Below are 21,046 nucleotides of genomic sequence, written 5' to 3'. Positions count from 1 at the left end.
TCCTTCATCCATCCACTTATGTATTTATTTATTCTATTTATTTATTTACTTATTTTTTATTTAGTTACTTATTTGTTTATGTATGTATTTATTTATTTGATTATGTATTCATGTATTTACTTACTCTACTTATTATCTCATTTATTTGTGTATCTATTTATTTATTTAATTATTCATTCATTTATTCCTTCCTTCATCCATCCACTTATGTATGTATTTATTGATTCATTTATTTGATTATTTATTTATTTGATCATGTATTTATTTGATTATGTATTCGTGTATTTACTTACCCTACTTATTTGTTTATTTACTTATTTATTTATTTATTTATTTATTTATTTATTTATTTATTTATCTATTTATTTATCTATTTATTTATCTATTTATTTATTCATGTATTTATTATTATTATCTACTCTTCATTTATATCACGAAGAATAATACGCTTATTATCTACAGAATTTCTAGTAATTTCTGTTTAACTACGTTGTATCAACTACTGTGCTATTTAGCGTCAAAGGAATTGGTGATAGCCAGATGATGTTTGACGCGATGAGGCCGAGGATTCGCCATAGATTACCTGACATTCACTTTACAATCGGAAAATCCAGCAACATAATCATCTCAAGCGGGAATCGAACCCACGTCAGAGCGCAACTCCGGATCAGCAGGCAAACACGTCACCGCCTGAGCTACGCCAGTGGCTCTCTACTAATAATACAATGCATATTTTTTAGGTATACTCTTTCCAACTAGTTCAATGTACTTCTTTATCATTTCAGAATCATTCTATTATTGCAGCTGAACATTCATTACAAAAGCAAATGAATGAATGAATAAATAAATAAATAAACAGAGAGAAGAGGGAAATATATAATTAAATAAATAATAAATAAATAAACAGTGAAATAAATAAGACTTAAAAACATAAATCATGTATAAAAAAATTAATCAATCAATAACAGAATTAATAAATTAATAAATAAGTAAAACAGTCAACATCATTAAGCATCATGAACTACACCTAGACTAGAACAATTTTTCCCTTGAGATTATTCAAGTCAACTTTACAGGGAGGTATACCTGAAAGCTAGATTTGCATAATTACGCGTTACTGTTCCTTACAGATCCCTCTTCGACTGATTCTCTAATTGGAATTTTTCCGAGGTTTTCTCCAACTATAAGAGGAATTACTCGTAAACAGTTATAAGAAACAATAAAGTCTGTTACAATACAATACGAGGTGTGTGTGAAAAGCTCATGGCCTCACACATAGATGGCATTGAAAACGTGTCAACAATGCCACCAATGTTAGCGGCCATTTTACATTAGTTCAAGCACGAAAAATCGTAATTTTCTTTGACTATTTTATGTAGTTTAATTTTTGAAGTTAGTGCGTGGAACAGATTGGCAAAAATGGAAAATGTCGAGCTTCGTGTTGTCATTAAATGTTTCGTAAAAAATGAACGAGTCCAACAGAGATTAAAGGAGACATGAATGCTACACTAGGGGAATCCGCTCCAGCGTTTTCGACTGTGAAAAATGGGCAGCACTATTTAAACATGATTGAGAGAGGATGGACGCCCACCCCCACAGTGGTCGTCCAGTAACAGCACAAGTGAAAATATCCACGTTATGGTATTGAACGACCATCTACTCAAAGTTCGGGAAATTAGCAAGGTTATGCGTATCTCAACTGAACGGGTGCGCCACATCTTAGTCAGTGTCTTGGACATGTTCGCAAGGCGGGTTCCGCGATTGTTAACATCTGAACAAAAGCACGTCCTGTGTCAAATTTCGAGAGATTGGCTCGTTTCGAGAAAAATACGCTCGATTTTTTCAGCGGTTTGTGACCACTAATTAAACTGGATTCACTACTACATACCAGAGACAAAACAGCAGTCGAAACACTGGAAGCACAGTGATTCTTCACCTCCTAAGAAAGCAGACCGATACAAAATACAATCTTAAATAAGATAGAATCTTAAACTTACTTACTGGCTTTTAAGGAACCCGGAGGTTCATTGCCGCCCCCACATAAGCCCGCCATCCGTCCCTATCCTGAGCAAGATTAATCCATTCTCTATCATCATATCCCACTTCCCTCAATCCATTTTAATATTATCTTCCCATCTACGTCTTTGCCTCCCCCTAAAGGTTTTTTTCCCTCCGGCCTCCCAACTAACACTCTATATGCATTTCTGGATTCGCCCATACGTGCTACATGCCCTGCCCATCTCAATGTCTGGATTTAATGTTCCTAATTATGTCAGGTGAAGAATACAATGCGTGCAGTTCTGTGTTGTGTAACTTTCTCCATTCTCCTGTAACTTCATCCCTCTTAGCCCCAAATATTTTCCTAAGCACCTTATTCTCAAACACCCTTAACCTATGTGCCTCTCTCAATGTGAGAGTCCAAGTTTCACAACCATAAAGAACAACCGGTAATATAACTGTTTTATAAATTCTAACTTTCAGATTTTTTGATAGCAGACTAGATGATAAAAGCTTCTCAACCGAATAATAACAGGCATTTCCCATATTTATTGTGTTTAAATTCCTCCCAAGTATCATTTATATTTGTTGCTATTCCTCCAAGATATTTGAACTTCTCCACCTCTTCAAAAGATACATTTTCAATTTTTATATTTCCATTTCGTACAATATTCTTGTCACGAGACATAATCATATACTTTGTCTTTTCGGGATTTACTTCCAAACCTTTCTCTTTACTTGCTTCCAGTAAAATTGAAAACGAAATTTATCTAGCTATTATTACAAAATAAAACAGCATAAGATAATAAATTGGAACTGCAATAAATTGACGAATGGCTTCCACTTCAAGCTATGCAAAACCAAAAGCTACCATGATCCAAACTCTACGTGTATATGTGATCTTTGCGAGTGTTTCTGTGACAGATACCATGTACTTACGTGCAAACAAAGGAAAGGATCACTAACACAATTCTGTAGTGAGTGAACGGCAAGACCAATGTGTCAGATTAAGTAATTTGTGCTACAGTGACATCTATACACATTTGTGAGCAATTTCTCTTTATTAATAATTGACGAGGCTAGGGAACTCTGCATGGACTTGAGCCGCTGTTGCACTGCCGCTACCGGAGGGTACAGTCGCTTTTCCCACTGTCAATCAGCACTCAACCGGTTTTCAATACTCCTTACTATGCCTGGCCAGCCGGCGCTTTTTAACACGGCCTCGGTCCTTGTTTCGCGCCTCACCTGTGACCCCTACACTTGGGAGGAGGAAGTTCACATTCCTCTTTTAAATTTCACACAACGAACACTTGGAAGGGGGCAGCCTGGGGAATGGGTGGAACACCACTGACAAGTATTGCGTGTCGTGGGTCAAATACGTCGTAATAGACAATGTAGGGCTAGGTCCACCAACCTTTGGTTGCGGACAGAAAGAATGACAGTTCTGGTATTGCAGTTGTAACCCCAGGTAGGACAAACGCATAGGTGGCCCAGGTTTACAGCTTCTGTTAAATGAATGACATTCACCAGTGCATTATTACGTAGCATGAAATATTATTTTTGTTATTTTATTGTTATTGTTGTTGTTATTATTATTATTATTATTATTATTATTATTATTATTATTATTATTATTATTATTATTATAATCATCAATATTATTAACATCCGTTTTAATTACTGTGTAACCAGACATGGTATTTTGAATCTATCGTACCACGATAACCGTTTCTATTCTACCTTATGTGATAACTTGATAGGTACAGACCCAGAAACCAAATTTGGGGCCCCTGAATTTTCCAAGTTCCAGTTATAACATAAAGCTTACTTAAATTTTCCAAGTTCCAGTTATAACATAAAGCTTACATAAATTTTTCAAGTTCCAGTTATAACCTAAAGCTTACTTAAATTTTCCACGTTCCAGGTATAACATAAAGCTTACATAAATTTTTCAAGTTCCAGTTATAACATAAAGCTTAATTAAATTTTCCAAGTTCCAGTTATAACATAAAGCTTACTTAAATTTTCCAAGTTCCAGTTAAAGCATAAAGCTTAATTAAATTTTCCAAGTTCCAGTTATAACATAAATCTTACTTAAATTTTCCAGTTCCAGTTATAACATAAAGCTTAGATAAATTTCCAAGTTCCAGTTATAACACTAAGCTTATTTAAATTTTCCAAGTTCCAGTTATAACTGGAACTTGGAAAATTTAATTAAGCTTTATGATATAACATAAAGCTTACTTAAAGTTTCCAAGTTCCAGTTATAGCATAAAGCTTACTTAAATTTTCCAAGTTCCAGTTATAACATAAAGCTTACTTAAATTTTTCAAGTTCCAGTTATAACATAAAGCTTACTTAAATTTTCCAAGTTCCAGTTATAACATAAAGCTTACTTAAATTTTCCAAGTTCCAGTTATAACATAAAGCTTACTTAAATTTTCCAAGTTCCAATTATAGCATAAAGCTTACTTAAATTTTCCAAATTCCAGTTATAACATAAAGCTTACTTAAATTTTCCAAGTTCCAGTTATAACATAAAGCATACTTAAATTTTCCAAGTTCCAGTTATAACATAAAGCTTACTTAAATTTTCCAAGTTCCAGTTATAACATAAAGCTTACTTAAATTTTCCAAGTTCCAGTTATAGCATAAAGCTTACTTAAATTTTCCAAGTTCCAGTTATAACATACTGCGCACGCTCAAGAAACTTACTTAAAAGTAAGCACTATGCATGCGCAGTATGTTATAACTGGAACTTTGAAAATTAAGGTGGCCCAAATTTTGTTTCTGAGTCTGTACTAGATTAATTTTCATATCAATTACAAAATCTTCTTAAGAAAATGACAACAGCAACAAACGACTGTGAAAACAATAAACGTATATTATTTCTGTTATAGTTCTAAAAAGATAGATATGTATAATCTGAATGTTTTAATGCGTACATTATTCTTATATTAAAGGAAAATGCCAAGGCTTAGATGGGAGGATAATATTAAAATAGATTTGAGGAAAGTGGGATTTTATGGTAGGGACTTCATATTTTATAGACTTTATCCCCTTCCTATAAGTAGTATTCTTGCATATAAGGTTAATTATGGTAAGACGAATAGTTTTTGAGTTATTAAAATTTAAAAATCTACCTCTTCTTACAAAATTTAAGTTTCATGCATGACTTTTTGTTCACGGCATTTCTGATATGGTTAGAAAACAATCAAGTATTGAGAATTTTAAATTTACATATATGAAAACTTCAAAATGTAAATTTTTAGCGTCCACTAAATATATTTTACTTTTTAATTTTAAAAGTATTTATTTTTTAAAAAGTGTTATTGAGTTTTGTTAACCACAATATATAGAACATACAGTAAATTTCATGTCTCTAGCATAAAAAATGTGACTTTACTCTTTGAACAATGACGAAACAAAGTGTGAGAAAACAGCGTGTAAAGTTTGGATGGAATTCAAATCAAAGAGTACAGCCAATTAAATATATGGCATAACTTTTATGCTTCCAAGCGCCGAAGAGTACTAAAATGTGATCAACATATAAATAGGGAATCCTGATTTATTAAAAAAAAAAGCTGTTTTTTTTTAATTGAAAATGACCAAAATTTCACCACTTAAGTTTTTCGAATATGAGGTAAACACTTCCATAGCAACCAAAGTTGAAAAAAATATATACACACGTACATAGGCCTATAGGTCGAATATGGACGTTACATGTCAAAAGCATGTAGCGTAAATTCATAAGCGTCGTTTTAGAGCAGATTTCTGCTCAGTAGGTTTAGTAATAGCTATGAGAAGCTTTGTGTTCTATAAAATGTAGCACTTTACATACGCAACGACATTATCTGGATGCTCTTGTTCCTCTCCAGTGTTTTTAAAGCAGATATAAACAGCGGATAGCTTCTTAGCAGTTGAGGCTTACGTGCTCCAGTTAAAGGCACGAGGAGTAGTAACATTTCCACACTAAAGATTCAAAATCTCCTTCCCGGTGTTCAGATGTGTCAAAACCACAAACTTATGTTACAGTAAAGATCCCTTTATTGAAGTATTATAGATTAAAATAACTGAACAGTTAATTTAATTATTATGTTTTATATCATTAGGAATCCTTGTTCAAAACTCGTTATTTGTTGCATACAATTAGCATGGCTATTACACTTTACTTTATCCGTTTGATACAGACCAATCATAAGCAACAAGTGTTAGATATCAACCAATCATGACCCTCAACATCGCTAATTCTGGATTATACCACATTATTGCTCAGCAATTAGCTATTTCATGTTACCTAGGTGTAAGACATACTAAACGTGTGCGTAGAGAGGTCAAGCACTATCTTCTAAATGTAATTTCACTGAGGGAAAGTGATCAGAATCCTGAATATGTGGGGTAGAAATTTGAATCCAAATGGAAGAATGATCCAAGTTCTTGAATTGTATGGAAGAATGTTAAAAGTCCAATAATTTTAGTGAGACAAAATAAGAACATGGTTTATTGGCATGTTTGAATGAACCTAATACATAATGTTGTTTTTTATTTTTTTTTATTTTAGTAGGTTATTTTACGACGCTTTATCAACATCTTAGGTTATTTAGCGTCTGAATGAGATGAAGGTGATAGAGCCGGTGAAATGAGTCCGGGATCCAACACCGAAAGTTACCCAGCATTTCCTCATACTGGGTTGAGGTGAAAACCCCGGAAAGAACCTCAATCAGGTAACTTGCCCCGAACGGGAATCGAACCCGGGCCACCTGGTTTCACGGCCAGACTTGCTAACCGTTACTCCACAGGTGTGGACCATAATGTTGTTAGGTTGACCAAATTGTATTGGTGTTCAATTAAATATTGTTACCATTGCTGTTAGTGTTTAATCTATTTCTGCAAATATCTCAATTTTTTTCAAATTGTCGGTTGGTCTATTATTGCATAACAGTCCAATTCAAGTCACACAGTAAGTGTGCACTCAATGCTGCTTTCTGACATTGTGTAAACCGACTTGAGGTATGTGGATATAAGGGGAATAATTGAGCCGGGACCTGGTACAGTTCCTGGCTAGCTCAGTCGATAGAGCGTTGGCACGCTCAGTCAAGTTCGATACCCGGCCCTGATACAAGTTTTCTCTTGAAATTATTCAAGTCACTTTACCTAAAAGCCAGATTTGTAAAATTGTACATGGTTCAGAGAACCTGTCAAGAAATGTTCATGCAAATAGGCCTCTGCAGTCAGCTGTTTCGGACCGCTATTCATAGAAGGATGCAGCTATGAATGGCCCTTTAAACGTCTGCTCCTCTCTAAATGCTGCAGTCCATCTTTCTTACATATTGCTTTACTTCTTCTCCAAATTTTGTATTATGTGCATGACTTTTTATTTGTTTTCTTAGAAGTGTGGTTAACAAAACTTGATGTCAAGAATTGCTTCGAGTCTCAATTTTTTTTTTGTAGACATAGTAATTTTTACTAGTGTATTTAACTATATAAAATAAAGCTCTTAAGGAACAATCAGTAAAAAGTAAATGTCAAGTAATGAATATTTCAGGGAATTTGAAAGTTGTGTGGAGCAAATTGCAGGTAAAAATGTTGAAACTTGGAGAAGTAGTAGTGATTTTTCAAAATTAAATTTAAATTTACAAAAAAATTTAATAATCCATACAATTTTGGACCAAATTAGCTGAAACTTTATATTATGAAGATTATTTATACGCAGTATGATATCAGTAGAGGGCGGAGTTCAGCATATTTGCATGTTTTATTCCTTAGTTCCAAATCATATGCTACCATTATATAAATGCATTTCAAGTTATGCGTAACTAAAGATCAAGATTTTATAGTGCATACATATGCACATTTAAAGGGTCAATGCATATTTCAGCTTTTAGCGCATATATAAGCATATTTCGTTTTAGCAAATTCATGCTTAAACCAAGATTAAGAATAAGGAAAATCGCATTAATAGAATGCAGAAGAGACTCAGGAGTTTTATTTTATTTATTTGCAATCTGACAACATGCAAACAGTGCTTGTTGTAGGCGAACACTTAGGACAAATCCTTGGCAATCAACAAAGCACTCAATTGATGAAGTACATTGCTATAGTCCCGTCGCTCTAATTTCCGGCAGCCAATCACGTTGCAGATCGGCTACATTTAAACGTGTGCGTCTTGCGATTCGCTGATGAAGACATCATGCATTTCCTAAGGCTCGATAAGTACTTAATATAATCGCCCGCCATTTTGGCTCTTTCGTTGGCATTTGCAGAAAGCACACGAGGACGTTATTTACCGCTCAATTATTTGCTGAATTACAGTGCGTTTGATTTATTATCATTGGAGCTACATGATAATGTTTAACGGTTTGGCAAATAGATCCCTCGTCTGGTAGCTCGGCAATGAAAGAACAAAAATGGCGAACGATACTACCTACCTAGACTTTATAGAGCCTTCACTTCCTAAGACGTAAGCAAAGAGGAGGAGTCACGCCGGGAATAACAGCGTCGCGACTATAACTCTGTGCAAATTTACAATATTGGGATTTTATGATGGATGAAAGATGTGATTAAAAGAACAGTTATTCAAAACAAGAAGCACCTTATTGTCTATGCACATGCATAAGATTTTGACACTAGAACGGTGCAATATGACTGAAGCAAACGTTACAGGATCCTTAATCTATGAAATGTACGTTGTTAAAATAAGGTCCGAACACACTTTAATCTAATATTGCTTTTTAATGTATTATTCCTGTAAGTACCTCCCGCTCCACTTCTACCATTATTCGAAAGAGTACTATTCAGGTATCTCTCAACACCCACCGAACTTAAGTCATTATGAATTAAAATGTGCGACTTAAGTAAATCGTACAGTTCCACAACGTAAACTTCAATGTACTCTAATCTAGGATACTACTTGGTATGTCATGAAACAGGAAAATGTGCCGGGAGTATAAATCATACGCACTCTTGACATAAATACTAACCTAATCGAATCTAGAATAATAGGCATACTTTGTTTGCCTTTCTCATTACGTAATAAAATATATAGTTCATGCAAAGATTAAACATTCATGACATAAACTCTAAACTAAACTGATCTAACGTAATACTTCCTGTATCACTATGCAATAAATTGTGAGATTGGATTTTATCGTAAACGATATTAACATAATTAATGTTATTCTAATTTATCATACTACTTTCTTTGTATTATATGCAATGTCGTTCAAAGATCCTTGCTTTCGTTTCGACGTCGTTACAGATGCCTAAAGTTCGCGCTAAAAAGTTCCTCCATACTGTTTACAGGTGTTCACACTTCCTACAAGATCTTAGAAGAAAAATTAGTCGAGGTCTGGAAAACGTGGCAGCCAAGTAATAGGACCTTCTTTTCAGATCCATCTTCCAGGATAACGTAGTGCGTTTTAAGTAAATCATAAGCATACATGACATAGGTTGTAACCTAACTTTACTTAATACAATCTAAGATACTGATTCTTATCTCATTGTGCAATATAATGTGGTTTAAAATAAATTGTGTCAATATTACAAGCGCTCACCTAACATACTCTAATCTATTCTAAATAAATCTTAAATGATCATAATCTAAAATCTACTTGATCCAAGTTAGTGTAATACTTCATATCGATATGCGAGACATTTCGATGCAAAAATAAATAATAGACATTGACTAGATGTGCATTAATCACATTAACGGCTGAAGATAGAGAATATTCGTGTCTTACACTGAATTCGATAAATCCACATAGACTATATTAATCATGTTCATCACATGACTCAGTAATTCTCCATAGTCTCCTGTAATTTTCCCCCAATCAACAAGCGCGTAATGCTGATAAAATTGTCAATTTCGTTGCAAGGAGGTTAAACATATGGAACAAACTTAAGGCTATAGAAGTTGCCTTATTCCGTTAGAGAATTTCTTTCATGCTGACAAGCAATTAAAGTATGGCAGAAGGTTATAAAAATTACATTTATTTTAATTTACTATATTATGGTGATTGTTATCTCTGGGTTTGAGCGGCATGGGTCGTCAGCATGACCTTATTAACTGGAAAATTAATACTGTTTCAAGCAGCATCAAAGCGACGAATTTGCATACATGAGTTACTTAACATGTAGACTGCAATAAATTTAGTAAACAGCCTCGCATAAACGCATTTACGACCTCTGCGTGACGGCTCCAATATGCATCGACGTTTAAATGTTTTCTCATTAACTACTGGAATTAGCAGAGCACGTGAATATGCATGTTGATTGCAACTTGTTCGTAGCATGTACGAAGATTTAGGGCATTCTGGAATAATTGTGTGTCTATGACATGTTGCTTTTGACTAGGCTATCTTATATTTTGCCAATAATAATAATAATAATAATAATAATAATAATAATAATAATAATAATAATAATATTATTATTATTATTATTATTAAAATTATTATTATTATTAATATTAATATTATTATTATTATTAATAGTATTATTATTAATATTATTATTACTAATATTACTATTATTATTAATTTAATTACACTCTTAATAATATCAACATAATAAGGAAAGACTGTATTAGAGACCTGGGAGTTCTACTCGATACCAAATTACACCTTCATAATCATGTCCAACATATTTATAATCATTCCATTAGAATGCTCGGACTTATAAGGTCTGTAACTTATTCTTTTTCTACTCCAGCTACTCTTGTAATTCTATACTATACATTAATCAGATCTAAACTAGAATATGCATCTGTCGCCTGGAATTCTATTACTTCTAATGATTCGGGTAAATTGGAAATCATCCAAAGAAAATTTATGTCTCTATGTGCTTTTAGGTTTTTACCAAATTCGTCTGTTTTCAATTATGAGCGTAGTTGTAAATATTTTAACTTTTTTAGCCTTCATGCTAGACGTCTTGAACTTGACTACTTATTATTTTGTAAGGCCTTAAAGGGTAATATTGATTGTGAATCCTTCATAAGCAATATCTACCTTCGGGCCCCTAAGAATGGTTTAAGATTTCAAAAAAAATGTTTATACCTATAAGCCTAAATCTCTCTCTCCAGTCGTCAGATGCATGAAAGCTGTCAATTTACATTATATTAATTCAGATCCGTTTAATGCAGCCGCGGCGAAAATGCGACTCACGAGCACATTGTGGCTCTCAGTGCTTTTCTCTCGCTTCCTACCTACAACCCCCACCCTCTTACTCACTGGAGTCAAACTCCATTCTATTTGTATTTGTCTCGGACCTGCGAGTGGCGTATCGTCGCAATATCTCTCTCGAAACCATGTACCTCTATAAAAACGAAAGTTTCAAGTAGGATGGGAGGATGCATTCTTTTGCTTACAATATGATGAAAATATTAAATGTATGATTTGTTCACAAGTATTACTAGGAAAACGGCTGTATAACATAAAACGGCATTATAAGTTACTACATGTTACTGATGAAACATTAAAAGGTTAAGTGTTATTATTGTTATTATTATTATTATTATTATTATTATTATTATTATTATTATTATTATTATTGTTATTATTATTATTATTATCATCTCTGTACGTCGATTCTTTTACAGCATATGTACGAATAATGCGGTTAGATTTTCAATTTAAACTCACAGATTTACAATGTGACGTTAAATGAAAGCTAGATGTAAGGACTTGACAGATATTGAACTTTTCAAATCTTTGGAAAAAAATAAATATTTGAAGCTTCGTTCTTTCGCTTGCTCTGTTGAAGCCATGTTCGCTGTAACTTACGTTTGTGAAAAATTATTTTCAACAATGAAAATAGTAAAAATCAAATTTAGATCACGACTGACAGACAAATACCTTCGTGATCAACTACGATTGGCAGTAAGTGACATAATTCCTGATTTTGAAACTTTGTCGCAGAGACATTCTGAAGACAGTTAATTTTAGGTTGTGATAATGTGTCCTATGTTTTCTTGTTCATTTCTTTCTTCGTTACACGTCCTAAACATTAACTTCCCCTTCGGTTGTCCGCCTCCCTCCATAGGTGCTATGCACGTTGCAGCTTACACAGTGGCTCGGCGCACCATGGCCTTTTCGCCACGGCTGGTTTAATGTATAGTTTGTTGTTTGGCTATTCTTATATTAAGCATATTCATTTCAACTCCATTCGTTTGTGTTGTTTTTAGCTTTTCTGTATCATGTACGAGTATTTTTGTAATTATCTATTCATTTTCTCATTATTGTTTATTTGTATTTGTCTGTAATTTTAATAATTATTTGTATGCACTGTTTGGTTATTCCTTGTACACTGTAAATCTTGTGCTAACTCTTATCTTGTGCTGAACTATTATTGGCCCCAGGCTGTTGTACAGCACAATAAATATTAATAAATAAATAAATTAATTAATATTATTATTATTATCATTAATAATATTATTATTATTATACATTGTCAAACTGGACCAAGAAATGTTCAGCAATGGGAATACCTGTTGCAGGTGAATCAATAAATATGTTGTATATATTATTGTTTGCAGATGATCAGGCGGTAATTGCACAAGAATATGAAGACATGGAAATTATGTTCCGCAAATTGTTAGAAGAATGTGATAAATGGAGTTTGAAAGTAAATCTAGAAAAAAACATTTTATCCATGACCATAACGAAAAACATGCCTTTACTAAGTACTTTTGCGTATGTAAAGTAGGCTATTATTAAACATTACTTTATTTCACTAGTGAGATAAAGACTTTACCTCACAGTTCATTAGTATTTTCCTAGTACCCGGGTACACACGTATACTTTTCCATTGAACTATTACTCAAGGAGTTAATATATTAGTTACTAGATGTCACTACCTCTACTTCTTTATTACCATTTCTTAAATATACATACACTCAATCTCCTTCTCTTTTCTCTATCTGCTACGTCGTAATTTGTACATTACATCCATATCTAATATGCATCTTTTTAAAATGTTGTAATAATTTACTTTTTGGGATGCGAGGAGACCTGCGAAGTTGGGTTTATAGGATTTTAAAACAACACGCGTTAGTCAGCTGAGCTAAACAGACACGATGATTAATTAAGTTTTAATATTCCTCTTAAGTTTACAGAAGTAAAATGTGAAATTATTTTAATCACAATAGTCCCGTGAAAACTTCTAAATAATCCCTGAAACTTCAAAAAGACGAAAATACACGTTTAAAATGAAAAAAATATATATATTAAAATTATATAATTAATTATAATTTGTTATTTATCCAACGCCTTAGATACCATTCTTTACTAATCATGGCCTCCTACATCATGGCCTACCTAGTACACGTATTGATTCTAAAATCCATGCCATGGTATGTGATTACATGAGGACTTATTTTCAACATATTTTCTTTTATAAAACATAATTTTTCGTTATGGTCATGGATAAAATTACGTATGGTACTTGTGAGCGTGATCTTTATTGCACTCGTGTAATTCAAGCACTCGGCTGACGCCTCGTGCTTAAATCTTTCCACTCGTGCAATAAAGATGCACTTACCTCACAAGTACCATAAATAACTATTATATTATAGAATGGGAATAAAAACTGAGGATTTATTATTGGAAGATCAGAAAGGTGATATTAGGAAAAGAATTACTAAAGGCAGAATAGTAACAGCAATGTTGAATGGTATTCTATGGGAAATTGCAAATATATAATTCAGTAGTCAAAAGTACTGTTGTTACATGTGATGTTGAACATGGAAATTTAATAGGTCTAAAAAGTTACCATCAAAACTCATGATAATGGAAATGGATTTTTTAAGAACAGCGAGACTTTCGAAATTAGAAAAAAAGTAAGAAATACAGTTATACGTGATGAAATGAACATTCAACATTCTGTTTTGGATTATGTGAGATGTGTGGGCATGTGAGAAGAATGCCAGAAGGAAGGTTACCTAAAATGGTGCTGGAATGGTGTCCGCCTGAGAGAAGAAAGAAAGGGAGACCTCGAAATTCATGGTTACAAGAGATCAGAACAGGGGTGAGAGTGTGCAGACTGAACGACATGGATTGGATGGACAGAGAAGAGTGGAGAACAAGGATAAGAGTTTAAGAGTTCAGGCACAGAAAGATGTGCAAACATTAGAAATACTGTAAGTATATAAACAAAAATTATTATTATTATTATTATTATTATTATTATTATTATTATTATTATTATTATTATCATCATCATTATCATCATCATCATCATCATCATCACCATCGTCTTCATCATCATCCTGGGGTGGCTCAGTCGGTACAGCATTCGTGCGCTAAGCGAAGGGCCCCGGGATCGATACCCGGCCCCGGAATAATTTTTCCCTTGAAATTATTCAAGACTGCTTCACAGGGAGCTTCTACCTGAAAGCAAGATTTGCATATTATTATTATTATTATTATTATTATTATTATTATTATTATTATTATTATTATTATTATTATTATTGTTATTATTATTATTGTTATTATTATTATTATTATTATTATTATTATTATTATTATTATTATTATTATTATTATTATTATTATTTATCATAATCCACAGTATTATTACTATTATTTCAGATGTTATTTACTTACTTCTAACCACTTGACCAGGGTTTGCCAAACTACGGCCCGCGAGCTACTTTTGTTCGGCCCATTTACTATAGTCCCGTCGCTCTAATTTCCGGCAGCCAATCGCGTTGCAGATCGGCTACATTTAAGCGTGTGCGTCTTGTGATTTGCTGATTCATTTTTTAAGGCTCGATAAATACTTAATATAATCGGCCGTCATTTTAGCTCTTTCGTTGGCGTTCGCAGAAAGCACACGAAGATGTTATTTGCCGCTGTTATTTGCTGAATTACATTGCGTTTGATTTATTATCATAGGAGCTACGACATGATAATGTTTAACGGTGTGGCAAACAGATTCCTCGTATGGTAGCTCGGCAACGTAAGAACAAAAATGGCGAACGATACTACCTACCTAGACTTTATAGAGCCTTCATTTTCTAAGACGTAAGCAAAGAGGCGGAGTCACGCCGGAAATAACAGCGTCGGGACTATAACTTGAAAAAAAAAATTAAAAGACAATAAAAGAAGATTAATTCATTCACGAATTTCGATCGATGAAATCAAATTAGAGGCCCAGATTCTTAAACAAATTGCTCATATAATCTGGTAACAATGATGTTGCTACAGTATAGGCTACTGGTCGCAATCGTTCAGCCGACAGGCGACCGTGGGTTGTTCAGCCCGAGCGCGAAGTGTGACAACAGAGCAACCAGAGATTGCACCGCTGTAAGCTGACAACAGCGCCTTCTTTCGGTACACGCTCACACATAGTAGAGCAGTGGAAATGTGAAGTGGTAAATATTATCCAGTTAAAAATAGTATTAGCACTTCGAGTTAATCCAGAAGCATTTAATAGTAGTTCTTACAGCGTAACTTAACTTCAATTATGGAAGGGAAAGAAAAATAGAGAAAATGGACAGTGAATGTTCTGTGTTTAAACAACAATGTAGTTTGGACTATTTTATGATTAAAACTGGAAATAAATTAATTATGCTTGATTTGTCAGTTGTTGTCTTTAAAGTATGTATTATAATATCCGCAGGTATTATGAAATCAAAATTTTTTCAAAATTTTCACAATTTACGGGAAAGTAACGGGATGATAAATTTGAAGCAATGAAAAGTGGACTATCATCTCAACAGAATATTTTCAAGAAACAGAGATCAGACAATGAAGCAGCAACAGTGGCTAGTTTCGTATGAACTGGCGAAAAGGGCGAAATCTTTTAGTGATGGTGAACTTATTAAATCGTGAATGATAATGGCGGCAAAGGAGATTTGTCCTGAGAAAGTAGATTTATTTAAGAATATTAGTCTTTCAGTACATACAGCTGTTCGTAGAGTGGAAGATATTGCAAAAAACATAACTTACCAGTTGAATGAAAAAAAGAAAGCAGTTTGAAAGTGTAGATTTTAGGTCAATAAAACACAAAGTTTGAATACTAATTTTATTTATGTGCTTTGTTTATTGGACATAATTTAAACTTACGTGACTTGGTCCGTGATTCTTTCTCGGATGGTTAATGTGGCCCTCGCTATGAAAAGTTTGGCAAGCCCTGCACTTGACTCCAGGCGTCAGCGCCACTTCCAACTTGCAATGATTCCGACGATAAGCTTCACGATATAAAGAGGGGAAGTAATATAACTGCATAGTTTAACAGCTTATTTCTTGGGTAGAGTATAACAAAAAATTCTAACACCATATTAGTTCCAAATGAGTACATTTCTCAGAATTTTTTTTTCTCCTAAACTTTAACACTGCTTTACTTGATAAGTAGGCCTACTATCTATACGATTCTGATTTTTACTCTTATCATTAAAGAAACTGGTAAGGAAAGATTTATTCCTTCGAAGTTTTTTTTCTATAAAAATTACGGTTTTCTTGTAAATTAAATAAAAGACTAAGGCGTATCATTATTTCCTGTCATTAGGAAGTCTGGCAACCCTACTGGCGTGACTAAGGGACGGAACTCAGCTGTTCAGACCGAGTGCGTGTGTGCTTTTCTACGTGAGTTGGATTATCGCATCGATGCTTGTCGCATCACACATGGCGCTCATACCGAATTTCACTAATGAAACAAAACCTGGGTACCTTCTGGATCATATGAACCATCAAACATTGCCTGAGGTAAGACAGTATTTGAATAAAAGAATTATTAAAGTGAGATTTACTTCAGAGATACTAGAGTCGACGGCAATTGGGAAGGCGGTAGACTGCTAGCGTTTGCGTCGAGAGAGACAGATAGAGAGAGCAAGGTAGCGTACAGCATTGCCACATCGTACTTCACCCGCACGTGTAATACAAATAGCGCAGGAGAGAATTTTATTTCGACACTGGTGGTATTTTTCAGCGTCTGTGGCTCAAGGGCTAGCGTGCTGTTCTATCCAAGCGGTCCTGATTCGATCCCCGGCTAGGTTGGGATAGAATTTTTTTTGACAAAGACGTTGCAGGTTTTTTCTCCTCGGTATATTCCCGTTTCTCGTTATCATTCCACCAACACAATCCATTTTCCTCTCATTTCATCTGTCACCTGCTGTACTTAAAAATAGACAGGGGTTATGTCTTCGGGATAGTAGGCCTACAGGTTTCCAATGCTGATATGAGAAGGATTTGAGGTTCCGAATCCTGTGGCTTTTCTGGGGATGGGACCTGGCTCTGTCCTTTTACCTTCAGTGGTTGTTCAGTGTCCGGAGGGTAGCTGTGAATATATTGAATAAGCAGTCGCGGACAGCCGATGAGGGGTGGTCCTCCAGCTTGGGGGTTGGGCGAAGGGCTAACAACCCATCACCGTAAAAAACAGCTCGTTACGAATCCTTCAAATAAACCTCGGAATGGGACTGATTCTCTGGCACGACCACAGCAAAGGAATAAGGTTTTGAAACTTGGTACTTGGAATGTTACAAGTCTATATAGAACAGGAGGGGTAACATTAGTAGCAAAAGAACCAGCTAGATATAGAATAGACTTTGTGGGAGTACAGGAGGTTAGGTTAGATGGGAACGGCATAACACAAATAGGAGATTATTTGTTGTATTATGGGGAAGGAAACGATAATCACCAATTATTCATAAAAGAATAAAATCAGCAGTAAAAAAGATCGAATTTATCAGTCATAGGTTATCGTATTTAGTACTAAAGGGTAGATGGTGCGATATCGTAGTTATAAATGCTCATGCCCCTACAGAAGAGAAAGACGACCATATAAAGGATAGCAGCATTGTATTCTTCACCTGACATAATTAGGAACATTAAATCCAGACGTTTGAGATGGTCAGGGTATGTAGCACGTATGGGCGAATCCAGAAATGCATATAGAGTGTTAGTTGGGAGGCCGGAGGGAAAAAGACCTTCGGGGAGGCCGAGACGTAGATGGGAAGATAATATCAAAATGGATTTGAGGGAGGTGGGATATGATGATAGAGAATGGATTAATCTTGCTCGGGATAGGGAGCAATGGAGGGCTTATGTGAGGGCGGCAATGAACCTCCGGGTTCCTTAAAAGCCAGTAAGTAAGTAAGTAAGTAAGTAAGTAAGTAAGTAAGTAAGGTTGTTCAGTGTCCAGATTCAACGTAAACGAGAAGTGGCCGATAAATTTTGCCTGGAGCCCTCTATCAGAGACAGGATTATTTTTCGTGCCGCAAATCTACGACACGGGATCCACAGCTTTATTCTCTCTTCCACATAATTTTATCGTCCAGTCGTGTTCGAACCCGCGGAAATCAGGTACAACGGTTAGTATGGTAACCACTAGATCACCGAGGATCACAGTACAGTATTCATAAACTGGGCAGTCATTATATTTTAAAAAATATCAAATCCACTCTGCTTCGGCATGTGAACGTGTGGCCAGCAGCCGGGAGGTCGGTCATGTTCGTTCATGGGCTGTCTGTCGTGCCTGGGATTATTATTATTATTATTATTATTATTATTATTATTATTATTATTATTATTATTATTATTACTCAGTTTCTGTCAGATGCGTTTGCAATTCACTGTGGGCTAAAGCAAGGAGATGCACTATCACCTTTACTTTCTAACTTTGCTCTAGCGTATGCCATTAGGAAAGTCCAGGATAACAGAGAGGCTTTGGAATTGAACGGGTTACATAAGCTGCTTGTCTATGCGGATGACGAATATGTTAGGAGAAAATCCACAAACGATTAGGAAAACACGGGAATTTTACTGGAAGCATGTAAAGAGATAGGTTTGGAAGTAAATCCCGAAAAGACAAAGTATGTGATTATGTCTCGTGACGAGAATATTGTACGAAATGGAAATATAAAAATTGGAAATTTATCTTTTGGAGAGGTGGAGAAGTTCAAATATCTTGGAGCAACAGTAACAAATATAAATGATACTCGGGAGGAAATTAAACACAGAATAAATATGGAAAATGCCTGTTATTATTCGGTTGAGAAGCTTTTATCATCTAGTCTGCTGTCAAAAAATCTGAAAGTTAGAATTTATAAAACAGTTATATTACCGGTTGCTCGTTACGGTTGTGAAACTTGGACTCTCACTTTGAGAGAGGAACATAGGTTAAGGGTATTTGAGAATAAGGTGCTTAGGAAAATATTTGGGGCTAAGAGGGATGAAGTTAGAGGAGAGTGGAGAGGGGTGCAGAACACAGAACTGCACGCATTGTTTTCTTCACCTGACATAATTAGAAACATTAAATCCAGACGTTTGAGATGGGCAAGGCATGTAGCACGTATGGGCGAATCCAGAAATGCATATAGTGTTAGTTGGGAGGCCGGAGGGAAAAAGACCTTTAGGGAGGCCGAGACGTAGATGGGAAGACAATATTAAAAGGGATTTGGGGGAGGTGGGATATGATGATAGAGAATGGATTAATCTTGCTCAGGATAGGGACCAATGGCGGGCTTATGTGAGGGCGGCGATGAACCTCCGGGTTCCTTAAAAGCCAGTAAGTAAGTAAATTATTTTTATTATTATTATTATTATTATTTTTATTATTATTATTATTATTATTATTATTATTATTATTATTATTAATTTATTTTAATGAGATGAAAGGACTTCGAACTCACTTTAGTGTAATAAAATTCAAAGCATTGCGATAATCACGAAACGAATGCTCTTTTTTCTGTTCAAAAAATCGCAATAATGAATATTCAGAAGCAGTTTCGACATTGTCGAATTAGGACGCTCAACGTGCTGTTTTGTGTTCATTAATCTATTTCTTTAGCGTTATAAGTTATAACTTCATTAATTTTATAGTGCAACGTTTTGGATTTTTATTTATTTTGAAACAATATGTCATCTTGGAATTACAGTCATGTTTATAACAATAGCATTAATATTAATAATACTGCGATCGATAAAAAGACAAGTGAATGATAACTGCAGAACATAAATATTAGTCTGTATACATAATAACCTTATGCATTCTCTTCACTATCTTCTTATCAGAAGTGGGCATTTTATAATCGATTATACGATTACAGTCACAATTGCTAAAGCTATTATCAGAAGTGCGAAATAGGTAAGAATAAGAGTTTCAACATTGTTTTAATGTCCTCTAATTGTTTACGATTAATGATCAACTTTATAAAAATTAGCATTTAACATAATATTTAAAAAATATTTATTTCAAATAAACTAACTTTTTTTTTAATAATTAAATTTTGCTCATTAATCAGCCCGTTCGAAGTTTCGATCTGAAAGCCTGTTGGCTTGTGGGCTATTTAGGCTATCATTGTGGCGAAAACGGTTTTAAGCCAGTTGATTGTATAGCATAGGTAATCCTCCCATCACAATTGCCGGTAAGAATTGTCATGAAAATTACATCTCTACGGGTCTATTGTGCTGCTTTCTGAGTTTGGTTTTTTTTTTTTTTTTTTTTTTTGTAAATGAATGAAGGCAAACTTTGCTTAATACCCTCTCATCAATGGCAGGGTATTTCTGCTTGCCATAAAACTACGTGTTACGAGCCTCCCAATTTCACTTCACTTCTGAGGAAGCCATGCTAATGAAGTTTATCGCCCTTAAAAATAAATCGCGAGAAGCGGAATTGAATCATATGGTAGTGTTGTTAAATGTATTAGAAAATACTGTAGTATGTGATAATAATATATTGCGATACATTTCCGAGTTTCTGTAACACTTAACACTTGCTGGGTAACTTTCGGCGCTGGACCCCGGACTCATTTCGCTGGCATTATCACCTTCGTATCATTCAGACGCTAGATGATCACAGCAATTGATAAAGTGTCGTAAAATAAACCACTAAAAATCTCTGATTTATAGTAGTACCGTAACCCACTGCAGGATAACCCATCATGAAACTTACTATTATCAAGGCCAATATGTCTTTAGAATTAAGGGAAAAGACAATAACGAATTTATAAACAGATCTATGAAAACTTGTAGGAGAGATTTTGCTTTATACAGTAGGCTATAGATGTTGTGGATAATGTATCGGTAACTATTATATTCACATAATATGT

Source organism: Periplaneta americana, chromosome 15 (assembly GCF_040183065.1).
Source record: "Periplaneta americana isolate PAMFEO1 chromosome 15, P.americana_PAMFEO1_priV1, whole genome shotgun sequence".
Lineage (NCBI taxonomy): Eukaryota > Metazoa > Arthropoda > Insecta > Blattodea > Blattidae > Periplaneta > Periplaneta americana.
The sequence above is the reverse complement of the archived record's forward strand: the minus strand, read 5'-3'. Positions refer to the sequence as shown.